We start from the raw sequence: 17775 nt of genomic DNA, 5'->3' as shown, positions 1-17775 counted from the left end.
GAATTAGAAGGAACACTCTAGACCACCTAGTTTAACTTCTTCCTCAGTAGAGGAATCCTCTCTAGCATTATCCACCCATTGTCTTAGTCATCTCACCCTTAAGATCCTTCTAGCCCTTGTAGGAAGGACATATTTTAGATATAACTTTTCAGAATAAAGAATTTTTTTCTCTTTAGCATTTTATAAACTTGAAAGGTATTATTTGGAGTCAGAGGGATTTATTAAATGAGGGGGACTGACGAGATGATCTCTAAAGTTCCTTCCTGCTCTAAATTCTGCAATCCTGTGACTTGAGAACCTCTGGGATGTCTTTTCCAGTTCTCTGACTGTGATCTCTTCGATGACTTGGAACAGAGTCTTACCAACAGGATATTGAGGCCTGTCAGACCCATAATTGCTGTAAATGTTTTCTGTTGTCTTTGGTGGTGGCAATGAGTTTTTGTAGGATGGGAGGAGGTTAGTCAGGTTCCAGACAACTCCCCATCACCCTCTTGTATTAAGAGTAAACATTTTTCTCTCCCTTTATCAGATCAAAGTCTTCCATCAAACTGTCTTGTCCTGTCTTATTCAATTATATTTTTAATCCAATTTGACCCATGCATTCATCTTCTTTGAAATCTGATAGACGTCAGCACACATTACAGATTGAGAGTAAATGGCTGAATTAGCTTTCTGAGGAGATTCAGTGAGATTGCCTTTTCATGCAGCCTAGCCTGGTCTGGCCTCTGAGCCAGTTGGAATTCTAGTGGGGAGGGGCAATAACTACAGAGGAAAAAGAGAAAATGAGGTCACAGTGTGGACTGATTGGGTAGGTGGGTTTACAGTTTGAAGGGCTATGGGCAAAGTGATTTTTAGGGTGTTATGAAGGTATCATGGGCAAAATATGTTGTGTGTGTGTGTGTGTGTGTGTGTGTGTGTGTGTGTGTGTGTGTGTGCATGGTTTTTCTCTGCCATTCTAGCCCAGAACACATTGGATGACAGTCTAGGTCAATGTTACTGAAACTTTTTGTTTTAATGATTCTTTTGTACTTCAAAAAAATTATTGAGGACTCCTTCCTGCTAGAGCTTTTGTTTATGTGGGTTACATCCAACAGAATTTACCATATTAGAAATGAAGATTTCTTGTATTATTATTATGAAAAGTGTTTTGACCTTGTTCACCCCCTGAAAAAATCCAGTGGAACCCTAGGAGTCTTTGGATTATACTGGGATAACTGCTGAAGTCCCCAGTAAGGGACCTGTGATGAAAATGGTGACTCTGGGCAATGTTGACCCTAAAAATAAAAGAAAATGAATCTTTAGGTCTCCCTGTCCCTACTCCAATATCAGTTAGCTCTGTTCAATAAAGCACTGTGCTAATGAAGCAAAGGTCATGGGTTTGACCCTCATTCTGATGAGGTAGCTTTGCTCTGTTCTGTAGCTGGAGACTGCATTCAAAGCCAGAGCCATCTGTCCTGCTAATGTGCTACCATTAGTCATGAAGGGGAGAGAGCAGAGGTCAGTGCCAACCCATCCCCACTACTGGGAAAACAACTCATTTTGTATGTCCTGAAGACTGTAGGTCTGTAACCTCATCCTCACACAAAGACAGCATATTGTAATTCAAGTCTCTCTAATTGCTTTTGCATGTTGTCACCCCAGTTAGAATCTAAGCTCCTTGAGAGCAGGGACCCCTTTTGCCTTTCTTCGTATCCCTAGTTCTTCACACAGATCTTGGCATAGTTAGTTAATGTGACTTGATTTCAACTTTGAGAAACCAGGGTCATTTTCATTTATATGGAGTGAATATTGGGAAATACTCTTAGCACATTCCCTAGGATGGTTTGTGGAAAGTTTATTTGACTATGAAACTGTTGTTGAAAGATAAGGCTTTGGGTTATGACTTCCATCTCCTTAGAGAACTTCTAAATGGAGAGCTGGAATTGTCTCAAGAAACTGGGTAGAAAAATCCTTTCCCCTAATTCAGAGCAGGGTTCAGTACATTGAATGGTGCATAGGATCATAAGGTTCCAAATGGAAAGGGGACCCAGAGGTCTAGCTCAACTCCTTCATTTTACAGATGAAGACACTGAGGCCTCAAGGCAGTAAGTGAGGTGCCCAAGATTACACAGTTAGTAAATGTCAGAACCAGGATTTGAACTCAGATCCTTTGACTCCAGTGTTCTTTCCACACAAAGCACATAGGAAATGAAAGAGAAAATAGCTTATCATGGGCCTTGTCAGTGGGCAGTGTTCCAAGAAGACTGGTAGGGGAATGATTCTGAGCATGTGCCACTGTCGGCAAGCACTAATGGAAAATGAAGCGCCTGACAAGAATCTAACCAAGAAAGAACAGCAATAACAGCAGGAGAGGAAGAGCCATTTCTAAAGCCCAGCCAGAGGGAAATCAAATCCAATATTTTGTTTAGCCAATGAACAGTCTCTGATCTTCTTCCTGCAACTAGAAGTTGTCTGGGTTTATATATGGTTTGGGGTAAAATTTTCCTGAGTCCTATACCCAGATGGACAAAAGAATTAGGAAATCAGCCTGTTTGCTTTTGATCTTGGTGCTGTTTGTCTGTCCGCACATACCATTCATGGGCATTTTGTTTTTGTTTTGTGCTACACATAGTGGATGCTAAGTTTTGTCAATGCTTGTTGAATGGAATTGAATTTGTGTGGGAAAAATAATGCCATTGTTCTCCCATGAGAATGATCATTTCTTGAGTTTCCTCTTTACTGTTCCTTCTTATAGAATCCCTTTCTTCCTTTAAGGTGCAGCTCAGATACCATCTTCTGCAGGAAAAAATTCCTGATTCCCCCAATTCCTAATATTCTCCTTCCCACAATCCCTTGTGTTTTACTTCTTATATAAACATGCATTTCTTAACTTTACATTTATGCTGTATATATTTATATGTATTATTGTTCTCCCCCATTAAAATGTAAACTCATTATAAGTAGTGATAATTTCATTCTTTGTACTTGTATCTCCAGAGCCTAGCACAGAACCTGCCACGTAGTATGTACTTACTTAATAAGTACTTGTTAGTTGACTGATCTACAATTTTAGACTCCGGCATATAAGTATATATATATATACCCCTTATATGTAGAGAAAGAATGGAAAAGACAGTATTGGGGGATGATGGCACTTTGTACTTGTATATTATTATACTTTCAAAGTACTTTCACATTATTATCTAATTTTAATCTCATAAAACTCTATAGTAGGTGTTATTCACTATCCTCATTGATGGATGAGGAAAATGAGGTCAAGAGAGGTAGCAACTTAGGATTGCAGAATCATAGCATATCAGAGCTGGAAAGGACATTAGGAGTTATCTAGTCCAAAAACCTAATCATATGGATGAGGAAACTGAGGTCCAGAGGGGTTAAGGGATTTGCCTATGGTCACATAGTTGTTAAATGACAGATACTGAACTTAAGCTCAGGTATTTTGATTATATTGATTCTATTCTTCTAGTCTACTCCATCTCCTCCAGCCTAGTCATGGTATCATGGATCTGGAAATGAAAGGTACCTAAGAATGCTGTGAAGAGGAAGGTGTGGGGTTTTTTGCAGTTAATTTGAGTTTGTCTTTTAGTGTCTTTATTAGTATATTTAATTTCATTATATAAATTGTTGTTTCCTTTTCTTGCTTTATTCACTATGCATTAGTCCACACAAGTCTTTCAGTGTTTCTCTAAATTCCTGATGTTCATGTCTCTTATGCCTCAAAGGTATTCCATTACATCCATATAACACAATCTGTCCAACTATTTGGACATGGGCTGGTTAACCAGTGGGGTCCAGAAACTCTCCTCTTCTGCTATGTGGGCTTCCATACATGCAGCTTGATATATTTTTGCCCCCAAGGCACCATTGATTATTTATTGGGAGAAAGGAAGAAGTCTAACCATCTCACTGGAATCTGGAAGAAAGGCTTTAGGGAAAAGGTGAAGAAGAAGAAAAAAGGCTAAGAGTAGTCTGATGATTCACTTTTATAGGGTGGCACGAAGAGGGTGGAGCCTCCAAAAAGAGTCTATCTTCCTAAAGGTCCTAGGCAACTAAATCAGTTTGTGAGCAGTCTGAGTCTGGGACTGAATTTTGCCTTTTTTTTTTTTTTTTAACAATATTTCAATGATCATGTCTATACTCTCAATGGGGAGAAATAAAACCCATTGACTTAATTTACCTCTCACGCCCAATAAAATCTCATTAACCTATAAATTCTACTTGACAACTCTGCTAATTATCTCCTTAGATATATAATGGATTTTGTTTTTTGTTTTTGTTTTTTTAGTGAGGCAGTTGGGGTTAAGTGACTTGCCCAGGGTCACACAGCTAGTAAGTGTTAAGTGTCTGAGGCCGGATTTGAACTCAGGTACTCCTGACTCCGGGGCCAGTGCTCTATCCACTGCACCACCTAGCTGCCCCTAGACATATAATTGAAATTATCTCTTTTTTGTTTTTATTTTTGTGTGTTATATTCTCTATCCTTTGCTTGGTTATGAGTTCTCCCCTAACCAAAGATCTGCAAGGCACTTCTTTTTTATCTTTTTGTTTGTTTGTTTTTTTGGTGAGGCAATTGGGGTTAAGTGACTTGCCCAGGGTCACACAGCTAGTAAGTGTTAGGTGTCTGAGGTCGGATTTGAAGTCAAGTCCTCTTGGATCCAGGGCTGGTGCTCTATCGAAGGGGCCACCTAGCTGCCCCGTTTTTGATCTTTTTAAAAAATGATGTATTGACTTAAGAGTTTTCTTTCATAGGCATTATCTTGGGGGTAGTGAGGTACATCAGCAAACATGCTGCGTTTGGAATCAGAAGACCTACGTTTTAATTCTTGCTCTTACATTAGCTACTTGTGCAACCCTGGATAAGTCACTCAGCTCTTCCGGACCTCAAGTTTCCCCATTTAACAAATGACAGGTTTGGACTAGATGACTTCTAAGATCCCCTCCAGATCTAGTTCTATGATCTAGTGATTTTGTTGGATCCTTATAATAACCTTGAAGTTGGAGGAGCAGGTGGTATTAGCCGTATTTTACAGATAAGGAAACTAAGGATAAGGGAGGTGAAGTGACTTGTTTAAAGTCAAACAGCTAGGAAGTAGATTAGAACCCAGGTACCTTGTCTTTTCCAACTCTATCACACAGTAAAACACTTGCCAGATGGTGATTAGCTATTCTTCATCTCCACCAAAGACAGGATGATAACAAATGGGTTTTAGGAAATGAGAGCTTTAGGTTTTAGAAGAATTATGTCCTGATAATGAGGCCAGCTATACACAAGGATGGGCAACCAAGGACAGATGTAAAACTTTCATTCCTTGAGGTCTTAGAAATAGACCAGACTCTCATCTAGCTGGGGAGTGAAATAAAGGTTGTCCCCACATTACTTTTAGCTTGTTATCTCTGCAACTTCCATATCCCATTATTTTTCTGCTGGGGTTGAATTCACTCCCTGAAGCATCTTGCAGAATTCTGTGTCTAAGTTAGATTGATAAAGACATTCGCTCACTTCACAGAATCCCAGTTGCTGAAGTTAAATGTGACCCCCACCTCTCCCTTGTCTCTGAATTAATTCATTTAGTATTTACCCTCTATTACCTTTATTGGGTTTTACACTTACTGCTTTATATTGTCATTTATATTTTTATACAGTTTGTTTTGTTGAACATATATGGATTTTTATGTGCACAATAAATTCTAGACTGTAATCTCTATGCAGGATGGAATGTGTCTTCCATCTCTTTGTGTCCCCTCCCCTCCCAACATTTAGCACCTAGTACTAGGCATACAGTAGGCACTGAATAAATGTTTGCTACTTGGTTTGATTCAAAGACACACAATATCTGAAGAGAAGATGTAGCTCCGCCACCCTTCTCTCCAGAATGCCCTATAGGACATTTCAAAATCTCAGAAACCTTAATTTAGACTTAATGGATTTATATGATCATAAAGCTCATGGATTAAGATTCATGAGGAAGTTACTCATTTTACATTTGAAGAAATTGAGTCACAAAGGTTAAATGTCTTGCCTAGGGCCATATAGCTAGTAATTATCTGAGGTGTGATTTGAACCTTCTGATTCCTGACTCCAGGTCTAGTGCTCTATCCACTTCACCACAGTAACAACAAGCTTAGCCAGACTCTTAGCCATGTACATAATCTGCATCTGGACCACTCCATTAAAGACACTTGTCTGTGGGCCAAACCCCATGTTTATTTGCTTTTGCCATATGCCTTTCATTTGTCCTACACTGGGCTGTTTCTGCCATCTCCTGTTCCTTCTGGAGTTCAGGTCCCAAATGAGCCATTCTTTGGGAAGTTATGAATTATTTTACAATCCTCCTCAGTCCTTTCCTCCCATCACCATACAACCCTCCTGGACCTGATAACAGGCACAGATTGCTTGAAACTACCTTGCATGTATCACATTTGGATGCTCAACAGAGGATCTGAGGGGATATTAGCACATGCAGAGTGATTCTTTTCCCGGGGCATGTTTGTGTTACCTGGCAACACGTGCCTCCAAAATGGCCTCTGGGGATTCCCTTGGCATAGCCAGCGTGACTTGCTATATTCTCTCACTTGCAACGCAGCAGCAAGTACACATTCAAAACTGAATTTATTGACACAAAAGGTACTTTGGCTTCCCTTGTCCTCAGTTCTACATTGCTCATTACACTTTCATTTAACACAGAGCTTGCCAATTCTTCAGCGTGGAGTGGATTCATAATTGTTACACTTGGCTGAGGTGCAGCTTACTTTTAGGAGAGCTTGGACATTTTTCCACCTGCCGTTAAGACGAGCCAACCAGTGTTCCAACTCCTCTAAGATTCCAGAGCCATTTGGACTCTCTAAAACCTGTGTTATTGCACAAAGTTTTTAAAAGAGCTTTATTTTCTTTAAATGACTCCTTAGTTGCACAAAAAGAAGGGAAAGATTGAGGCCAATTAGTTCAGCTGCTCTACCCCCTTCTTTTCTCTCCTTTCCCCCAGTTAAAAAGTGTTCTGGCTCATGATAATGAGGCTTTGAGGTACCAGAGCAGAGTAGAAAGAGCACTGTATCAGAGGCCTTGCTTCTAATCTCTCCTCTGCCATTAACTTGCAATGTAATTTTAGTCAAGTCACTTAATTTCCCTGAGTCTTTCCCCTCATCTATAAGACATGAATAATAATTCCTTCCCTCTTTGCTTCTTACATTAAATAAGGTATATGAAAATAGTTTGAAAGTATAAGACATTATACAAATAAGAGATAGCATTATTATCATCATTCGAGGTCATAGTAGCATTGACCCACTGTGAATATGGTCTTATCTTTGAGTTATTTTCTGATAGTGGGAAGTCCTATTCTAATGCCTTGTTATGGCATAGTTGTTACCCAGGGATCTTCCTAGTTATAAGAATAATAACCAAGATTTATATTCCATCCTCAGAACAGTTCTGTGAGGAAATAGATATCATTATCTCCATTTTACAGATGGAAAAACTGGAGCTTAGAGAGGCTAAGCAACTCATTTATCATCACATATATAGAAAGTGTCAGAGAAAGGATTTAAACCCAGGTCTTTCTGTCTCCTATTGTACATTCTGGGTCCAGCACTCTGCTCACTATGCTAAGTTTCCTCTCAATGCTGGCACAGTAAAAATTCTAATAGCTCTCACCAAGTTAGGAAAGTTTGGAGGTTGGGGTAGCCCAGTGGTTGCTAACTTTTTGGTGTCAAGACTCCTTTACATTCCTAAAAATTACTGACCTTCCCTCCCTTCCTGGATCTTTTAATTACATGGGTTATAGCTATCTAGATTTACTATATTAAAAATAAAACATATTAGTATTACTAGGAAATGGTTTTGACCTTGGGGATCCCACAAAAGGGTCTTGAGGGCCTCCAGGGGTCCCTGGATCACAATTTGAGAACCAGTGGAATAGATGATAGTCTATGTGTCTGTCACTCAATAACTAAACTAGTTAAATTCAGTGAGGCTCAGAAAGTTGGCCAATAGGCTATTTCTTTCTTCACCATGAAATTTGTGATAGCTACATGATAAGGTGTGCAGATGGAGGGAATAGTCATACCAATGAAATAATAGATCTTTTGCTATATTCATGTAAGGAAATAGAGTTGATCCACCCACTATTACCAAAATTCTTGGCCACTGATTCAGGTATGCTCACTTAGCCTAAGTCCAGGACCCAATTCTCTCCTCTATTATATAGTACCTATGGATCAGTAGGATCCCATGAAGCACCTTGTTCTCCCAAGTACATGGAACATAAGGCAATCTATCCAGTATTCAGTTTCAGTAGTTTCTGGACAAAGCATAGGACTCATATCACAATTTAGGAAAGATGACTACAAAAAATCTGTAAGGACAGAGTTCTTTGGCATGAGAAGTTCTGGGGAAACATACTGTCAATGAAATCTCCTATTGTACATTCTAAGAAACCCATACATCACCAAGGAGGCACAATTGTAAATGATACTAAATAATGTGTAGGGCTCATCCAGTTTTATTGGTCAGAACATGCTGCCACCATTATTCTGAACAGTAAGCTACTGCCCTCCTCAAGCATCCTTCAGCAGTAGTAACTGTGTTTTTGGTGTAGTTTATTTTCTTATTCTGGCTAGGTTTCAAAGTGACTGAGGTTGTCTGCGTCAGCACCATGGCCAACACCTTACCAGGCTTCCTGAATGCTTAGAATAGTGCAAAACTACCTGGACTTCATGAGGTTGAAAGTCAATAAACTTGGTTTCATGGTGCTGCTTTATTATGTTCAAACAAAGGGAATTTACTAGTTACATATGAGTAAAATAATCCAAGTGTAATGTATTAAAACAGAACAAGAGACTTCTCTGCTTGTCATTTTAATAGATTTTCCAAATTTTACTTTATTCTTAAAATATTTTTTCTTGATTTTTTTGTTTTTATATCACTTAATTTTTCCTTTGTACTATTCTTTCTTCCCACATTAGAGAACCATTCTATATTATGAAGAATATTTTTTAAAAGAAAAGAAGGAAAAGGGGAAGAAGAGAAAAAATCAGCAAAATCAATCATACACTGAAAAAAAATCTGAAAATATATACAAAGTTTCATACCTATGAATCTACCACTTCTGTTGAGGTGGGGGGGCAGGAGAAGTATCTTATTAAACCTCTTTTGGGGGGCCATTGTTATTCTTATATTTTTGGAAATATTCATTTTTGTTTTGTTAATACAGTTATTTCCATTGTTGTAGTCACCGTGTAATATTGTTTTATTGGCTTCACTTATTGCATTCTCTATCAGTTCACATAAGACTTTTTATTCTTCTTCATACTAATCATATTCATTGTTTTTAAATAGCACAGTAATATTACATTGTGTTTCATAAAGCACAATTTGTTTACCCATTTTTTTAATAGATAGGCATCTACTTTTCCAGTTTTTTTGCTACCACAAAAAGTGTTTATTTGTGTATTTTGTTGCATATAGATACTTATTTTTGTCAATGACCTCCTTGGGCATATATGCCTTGTAATGGAATCTTTGGGTAAAAAGGGTATTGCTATACAGTAATTTTATTTGCATAATTACAGATTGCTTTCTAAAATGGTTGGGCTGATTTACAGCTTCACAAACCATTCATAAAACCATTGCGTCCATCTTTGAACAGCTCCTCCAACACTGAGTATTGCTGTCATTTGTTATTTTTGTGTGTGCCAGTGATTTAAATTTCTATCATTAGTATTTTTTTCAAATGGTTTTTAGTAGTTTGCAATTTTCTTGAGAACTGCTTGTTCACATTCTTTTACTTATTATGGATTTAGGGATAACTTTTCATCATATACACAAATGTTTGTTTCTGATTGTCCCTCAAAGCCCTTTGCCATCTTATTTCAGTCTATTTTCTAGGCTTTTCTGCCTCTGTGAACTCTATATTTAAACCAAACAGCCTACTTGTTTGCTGTTCCCTAATCTTAACACTTCATCTCCTGCCTTCATGCCATTTTCATAGACTTCACTTCATGCCTAATACACACTTCCTTGTTACCTCTTCCCTTTATAAAGCTAAATTCCTTCAAGGCTCAGTGCATGTGTTATTCCTATCAGAAGTCTTTCCTGACCCTCTTCTTAATGGTATGTGTTTTCTCCTCACATAATCATGTACAAACTTATCTGTCCTCTAAAAATGAGGTACATACCTACCTGATCAAGGATATATTAATGATTTATTTTTCCCCTGTCTAATGTGAATTTCTCTGATCTTGCTAGCATTCCTTAGAGAATCGTAGGTTATATTAAGTAAAATATATCTAGAGTCTTTTCACTTTGAGTAGATATCAAAATGGCAGGTTAGTTGATGAGAAAACTGTTTACTTTGTTTCATGTGAGAAAAGGTGATAGGGTTGATTAGGAATCTTACTTTCTAATACTCAAATTGATTTGTGATCTCACAAATTCCAGAATTCTCTCCAGTCATGCAGAATGCAATCCATCAATGCCTCACCAACCTATGTGACTCTTGTTGATTTCCTTCCAAAATTTTACTGCAAAGATCTAACCACTGTGGTGCATGTTTTCCTTATTTGCTCCCAACATTACAAGACTAACAGTGGAGCACTCTAGCTGTCCACCTGTCATCTCTTGCTCTTGCCACTTGACCAGTTCATTTTTCTTTCTGTCATAGAATCCTCTGATGACAGGCTTTACTCTTGTTCTCATATGCTCCATGTATTTTTCTATTCCTCTCTGTTTGATTCTGGTCTTGGGTTTCCTGTAGGTAGTGGCCTTCCAGATCTCACTGCTATATAGCAACACCAATAAAACCTTCATATTGGAAAGATGGACCTTGGCTCTTGTGGGAAGATTGGTTAAATGCCTTGTAATTTTCTTAAAGCAATGCAGCTTGTTCTTCTCTTCCTTTTCAACTCTGGGCCCAGGTCATTGCCCATCTATTTCATCTGTACCAGAAATACATCCTGTTGGACAAGCTCTATAGGGTGTTCATTTAGATGCATGTTGAAATCTGGTCTTAGGAATCATGGTACTTAAAGTCCACAAAGAATAGTATTTTATCTCCCCCCCAGTTGATAAAGCTAATTTATTTTTAATGACTTAATATTTTATTTCCCCCAATTACATGTAAAACAATTTTTAGCATTTAAAAATTTTTTTTTGAGTTTCAAATTTTCTCTCTTCCTTTTCCCCCTCCCCCTCTCATTGATAAAGCAAGCAATTTGACATAGGTTATACAGGTGCAGTCACACAAAACACATTTCCATGTTAGTCATGTTGTGAAAGAAAACACAGACACCCCTCAGAAACCCCCCAAATAAAGAAAAGTATGCTTCAATCTGTATTAAGACTTCATCGGGGGCAGCTAGGTGGCGCAGTGGATAGAGCACTGGCCCTGGAGTCAGGAGTGCCTGAGTTCAAATCCGGCCTCAGACACTTAACACTTACAAGCTGTGTGACCCTGGGCAAGTCACTTAACCCCAATTGCCTCACTAAAAAAAAAAAAAAAGAGAGAGACTTCATCGGTTCTTTCTCATCATAATTCCTTTGGAATCGAAAGAGACACATTTCCAAAGAGTCATAAACTCTTATCCAGTTCAATCTCCTATTCCATTGTATGAATCTACTTTAAGAGACTGCTTAGAAATAGTAATTTATCCTGCTTAAACATAATGATGGAGAACTCACTACCTTCTGGGACTATCCATTGTTGAATGGGGATTTCTAGAAAATGTCTTTTTATGATCTGAAATCTACTTTCCTACAAACTTGGCCAATTGGTCCTAGTTTTGTCCTCTGGAACTACAAAGAATAAATTTAATTTCTCTTTTTACATGACATCTCTCAGCATTTCAAAGATGGAGATCATGTACTCCCTTAAGTCTTATTTTCTTCAGTGAAACATGTCTAGTTATTTCAGCTGTTACTCTTATTAATGTAGTTTTGAGACTTCCTCATGTTCTGCTCGCTTTTTACTGGATGTTCTAGCTTGTCAATGTCCCTCCTAAAATATGGTTGCTATAACTGACAACCTTCCAGATGGAGTCTGACTACTGCAGAGTACTGTAAGATCCCATCACCTCTGTCAAGTGGTAACACCATTAGCATTGAGTATGAAATTCAATTGACATTTATTTAGCTAAATGTAGAGGGGCATTTGTCTCGAGGATTACCCAGGTGATTGTTATCACACATAACTTTGTTTGGATTTTGAACAAATTGTAATGCTTGGAATCAGCAAACTTTTATTTGGGTTTCTAGAGAATATTAAACATGATGATGTGTCAAACCTTTCAGAATAACTCAGTTTGGAAGGAGAGAAGCCTGGAGATTGGATGATTATTTGGATGAGGGAAGGCAGTAAATCAAGGAAAGATGAGATAAACTGTTCCATTCATAGAGAGCTTTTTCTTCCCTATCTACAAAACAAATTTGCAGAGTTTGCTAGCAGGACTTCTTAAAGTGACAAACCTCATTTCCTTAGTTCCCTGATGACTTTTGGTTTAGCTCTGTTGCCTTCGATTGCCAAAGGTTGGGATTTTTCTAACCATTGATTAATAGAGCTTACGATGGATATGACATGAGTTATATGTAAAACATCTGCCCTATCTTAAATTTAATGAATTCACAAATAGAGGCTTGAAAGGAAAGTGCAATAAATTATTCACAAGAAAACCTCCAGCATTAGAAATTTGAACTGGGGTCAATCCATTCAAAGGATGGTTTGGTTACTGTATGTGAGACATCAGCTTTAATGGGAAGAATCCAACCTCCTCTAGCACTTTGTCTGTGCAGTCTAAACTAATTTAAATAGATTAAGCATAATCAAAATACTCTGTATATATTAAACAGTATATCCACTGAAGTGAGTCCAAAGAATTTTAGGCATTCAAACTATGAGGATCTTTCTTTCTTTGGAAAAAAATTCTTTTCTAATAATTTCAAGGAATCAAGATTACTTGGGGATAAAAATCTATTGAATTTGCTCAGAAAAATAAACCCAAAGCACAATGATGATCTGATTCATCTCAGCAGTCTTATCAAGTAGAGGGACAAGTAATTGTCCAAATACCCATTTTAATGAGGGGAGACCCTGGACAATAGAGAGGTAAGAATGAAGTCTAGAAAAGTTAATTGGGGGCAGCTAGGTGGCATGGTGGACAAAGCACTGGCCCTGGATTTAGGAGGACCTGAATTCAAACTCGGCCTCAGACACTTACTAGCTGTGTGACCCTGGGCAAGTCACTTAACCCTCATTGCCCTGCCAAAAAAAGAGAAAAGGTTAATTGGCTTGACCAAATTTGTACACAATGGGGAACAAACCCTATTTTCATGCAGAAAGTCACTATCACTGACTCCATAGATTTGATGGTAACTTATGGCAGTGCCTCAGCAGAAACAATCTGGATGTAGCTGAATCTCTGTAGAAGAAAGTATGAAATTGACAACTGTGTCTGTGCTTTCCCAGTTTCCAATAACTGAGTCAATTCAGAGAAGCTCTGGTTCCCTCCAGCTCACAACCCACAACTCACGCACTTAAAATCAATTCTCATGCATCTGTGATTGGGTAGAAGAGAAACCTTCCCTTTCTATCTTATCCCTCTTTCCTCTCATTATGTCATAAGCCCAAAGAATTTTTTTCTGACCTTGCCAAATGTGCTAAAAGCCCCATAATTAAGATGATGTTGGGCTGTAGGAAGCACTCCTTCAGTGGCATGGCACTTATTGCCATTGTGACATGCCAGCTGAACATTTGGGGGAGTAGGGCATTCATTATACCTTTCCTCTCTAAAAACAAATCATGCCGAGAACATTGCAGAGAAACCTGAGTGGGTTTTGAAGATGCCTGATGATCTCTTTTTCCAACTCTGTTGGACTAAATAATGATTTTTAGCAGGAAAAGCACTTCGCTTTGAAAATGAACCTTTCAGTGGTGCTTGACCTGAGCTGATTGATGGAGCATCTGCTGTACGCCAGCTTTTCCTTACTAGATTTGGCAATGCCAACTGCATTTGTTACTCAAGACAGCTTCCTTATCTAGCTGCACATACAAGGGAAGAAGGTGGCTTACCTACCCACTCAATTGAAACATTCTACAAAACAAACCAAAGACATCTAATAACTTTGGGGCATCTTTCCAGTGGACCAAAGTCAGTTTACATTCTGGTAAAGAAAGAGTGTCATGGGGCAGCTAGGTGGCGCAGTGGATAGAGCACCGGCCCTGGAGTCAGGAGTACCTGAGTTCAAATCCAGCCTCAGACACTTAACACTTACTAGCTGTGTGACCCTGGGCAAGTCACTTAACCCCAATTGCCCCGCAAAAAAAAAAAAAGCTTTAAAAAAAGAAAGAGTGTCATAAGGGATAAGGGAAATTTCATGATAAACAAAATCCTTGAATAATCTGAAATGATTATTTATAACCAGACATCTAAAGTTGAAAGGGTCTTTCAGATGCCATCTAGCTGAACCTTGATGAGGAAACTGAAGTTTAAGGTGATTAAATTACTTACCCAAGGTCACACATGCCCCAATAGTCAGAGGTAGGAGTGGAACTCAAGTTCTCTGACCCAAGAGCCAGTGCTTTCCCTCACTGTACCACACTGTCAATTGATTGGTTATTTTGACCTCTTATTCGTCAAGCTTGTTTTAAAACAAGATTTGAGAAAAAGGGTCACAAGAGACACTTTTGAGTTCACTTTCTGTCTCTCCTGAACATGGTGGCATGATGATGAATAGTCAACGTTAGTGAAACGTAGGGTCACAGGGGAGAACAGCCTAGATAGTTCACAAACTGAGTAATGCTCCAAGTGTTACTGAGGCAACAATAATATTCTTTGTTTTGTTAATTCAATTCTGCAAAAACGTATTAAGTGTCTATGACTTGCCAGGCACTGTGCTGGGTACTGGGGATATAAAAGGAGGCCAAAAAGAATCCTTGCCCTCAAGGAACATCCAATTTAGTGGGGAGACAACATGTAAACAAAGAAAGCTACATGTAGGATAATTAGGAAATAATTAACAGAGAAGGTACTGAAATTAAGAGGGGTTTGGGAAGGCTTTCTGTAGGATGTGATAAACATAGAATTGTAAAAGTTAGTCTCTTTTCAAGGTATATCATCAGGTCTTTATTGAGCACCTACTATGGCTTGGAAATTTGGGAGGTATCTTTATAAGATTTGTGGAAGATGCAGAGTTGTAATACTTGGTCTCTGCCTTCTAGGAATGCATAATTTCCTTGGCAAGACAAGACCAATACACATGAAGCAAGAATAGATAATATCAAGATAGTGTAAAATTCAAGGTTAAATTGTGGACTATGAATCCAGAGGGAATATGGGAGATCAGAAAGCAACAAGGACCAGAGTAAATTTTAAAATATATAATTTTTTCTTAATGTGAGGTGCAATTATAAGTCAGCATATTTGGAATTATCCAAAGTCTTTTGTTTCTTGAATATGAAGAAATCCTAAGGAAGATACAATGGAAGATGTGTATCACCAATGCCAAAGTCTTATACTGGATGAACCTCTGGGTGGCTGCCCAACCACTAGACTCTCTGGATAGGCTCAATATAACCTAACATTAGCAAAGGTTAGAGGAACTATAGAGAAAAGAAATGGTGCCTAGAGATGGCAATAGGTTTTGTTTCATTGGAAATCAATAAAGTTATCAGTTCAATTTCTGAGTTAATAGCTTGGACAATTTAAAGTCATTGGAAGTTCCTGAAGCATTGGGCAGAGATTGGCATGAGGTGACTATGTGTATATGTTATCTGAAGCATTATACTTATTCATTCTAGGGAGAGAAGGAGAGACTAATATTTTCTTTATGTTGCATCCATATAAATCTTGCCGATTTTTCTTGAATAAAGAAGTTTTGTAAAGATGTAAAAATGATTTGTCCACCCATTCTTCATGAATTCATCTTGGTTGATAATTCCTCCAGTAGTTCAAATCACAACCCATCCATGCTTTAATCTATGTGAATTGCCCGTGTCCTTCCCTACATCCTCCCTAACATATCCACCAAACATGCTGGAGACAAACTGGAAAAAGCTCTATGTCTTTTAACACGCTATAGATACTAGCACACTGTGGATTGTTTGGTGTCTCCTCACTTTCACTATGTTACTGGCCAACCTTCTTTTCTGACTGTGTATTTTGAACTACTTCTTGCTAGTGATTTTTGGAACTAACTCATATTCTTCCACCTCCTCCTTGTTGTTATTCATATCATTCTTCTTTTAATTTTTATGGAGTTCAGATAGAAACAGATCTGGAGCAAGCCATTATCTTGCACTTATTCTTTTATATTTAATATTTTTCAGAGTGTTACACAGGTGGATAAAATAACTGCTTTTTATAATTGAATAAAAGTACTGGAGTATAAGCTCGTTTTTTGCAGTCTCACTGACAGAATCTTTGGGGAGACTCCAGTAGCAGATAGGATGATGGGGATGATATGTATTTCTGTTCCCATGTGGTTTTTGTTTTCTTCTATTAGGGCTCCTTAGTGTTAAAGTTTTTCCATTGGCAATACTTGGAAATTATGAATATTTGGTATTCAGCATCCGTTAAACTATTCTTAAATGTTTACAAATCAATGCTATTTTGGGGGCAGTTGTGAACAACAATTCTGATAATGGTCTGATCCCAATAGATTTTATTTGTTGAACTATCAAGGATATTTTGAGGTCTGTATTTGTATATGGATTTTTCATCCATTAATATGTGAAGCATAATGAGTTTGTGATATACAATTCTAACCAGCAGGTTTTGTCTTGTAAGGCATTTGGTAGGTGCTAAAATTTTTTAGCCTACAGTAATGTGTTGAACTATTTTAACATTTTCCTTGCATAACCATCATTGATTAATAACTCCTGGCTTTTTAATACTAAGCTGTCTGTCTGTCTGTAATATTTGGGGGTGCTAACCTAGTCCTGAATTGCCATCATAAGCCCTCCCATTTCTGTAAACTAATATGCATGACAACCATGCTTCTCTATTTACAGATTGGTGGGTGAGTTCATGCAGATATCCCTCATGAGGAGCCTGCTGATTCCAACCTTGGATCCTGACTGTTTTATAGGCTCCATTCTGAGGTAAAACACTTTTGCTTACATTTGACAAATTTAATGGCATGTGACAATTGTCCGTCTTTATTCTTGCTAAGTGAAGGGCTATTTAGTGACACTAAAAGAATTTCTCTAAGTTTTTAACCTGCTTATTATATGTGATAAGAAGGTTTATGAATCTCCTTCCTTCCTTTTTAGGAGCTAAAAGTGCTCAGTGCCTATCTTGGGACTTGGCCTGTAGGTTCATAGTAAACTTTGTTGGCCCATTGAAATACCTGAGCTCCTAATAGCTGTTATTTATCCACGTCATTCTAACTTCTTTCTCAAGGGTTACAGTGTCTGTTTTGAAGTCGTCTTCTCTTCTCCAGCCCTTTTGCTCCCTTATATGGTGTCTTCTGCATACATGCTCAAATATCCTTGCTTCCTTCTTGCAACCTTCTCAGCCTCCACAAAATGCATATTTACTTCATCCCAGCTACAAACAAGCATCATTCTACCATTGATCTGACTATCTTTCATAAGTGTTTCACCTCCACTGTCCATAATTATGATTTTTCTTCATATGACCATAACCCCATTTTCTTCTTGTTTCCTACCCATCAAAATCTCCACAACCTCCAGCCACTCCATCCCTTTCTTTTTCCTCAGGCCACTGTCCCTGCTCTGGCATTATTTTCTTAACCTTCAACATCTTAACACTGCCCTTGACCCTTGA

The sequence above is a fragment of the Dromiciops gliroides genome, chromosome 1, assembly GCF_019393635.1.
Source record: "Dromiciops gliroides isolate mDroGli1 chromosome 1, mDroGli1.pri, whole genome shotgun sequence".
In the NCBI taxonomy this organism is placed as follows: domain Eukaryota; kingdom Metazoa; phylum Chordata; class Mammalia; order Microbiotheria; family Microbiotheriidae; genus Dromiciops; species Dromiciops gliroides.
The sequence above is the reverse complement of the archived record's forward strand: the minus strand, read 5'-3'. Positions refer to the sequence as shown.